At 29.0% G+C, this 217-nt stretch overlaps 1 protein-coding gene across 3 annotated transcripts in view; it reads left to right on the top strand.

Moving 5' to 3' along the window:
• The window catches only part of LOC107671190 (DNA-binding death effector domain-containing protein 2-like), a 20,707-nt gene that overhangs the window by 1,029 nt on the left and 19,461 nt on the right, over nt 1-217 (top strand). The gene's annotated exons all lie outside the window — the stretch shown is intronic.

Here is a 217-nt window from a genome sequence, read left to right as displayed (position 1 = left end):
AGTAATGATGCTGAAACTTCAGCTTTGCATCACAGGAATAAATTATATTTTAAAGTATATCAAAATAGAAACACATTATTTTAAATTGCCATAATAATTCACAATATTACCGTTTTTTCTTTATTTCTGATCAGATAAATGCAGCCATGATGAGCAGAAGAGAATTCTTTAAAACACATAACAAATCTGCTCCCAAACTTGTGAACGGCAGTATATA

Source organism: Sinocyclocheilus anshuiensis, unplaced genomic scaffold (genome assembly GCF_001515605.1).
Source record: "Sinocyclocheilus anshuiensis isolate Anshui unplaced genomic scaffold, SAMN03320099.WGS_v1.1 scaffold1286, whole genome shotgun sequence".
Classification (NCBI taxonomy): domain Eukaryota; kingdom Metazoa; phylum Chordata; class Actinopteri; order Cypriniformes; family Cyprinidae; genus Sinocyclocheilus; species Sinocyclocheilus anshuiensis.
Note: the sequence above shows the minus strand (reverse complement) of the source record. Positions and strands in the feature narration are given on the sequence as shown.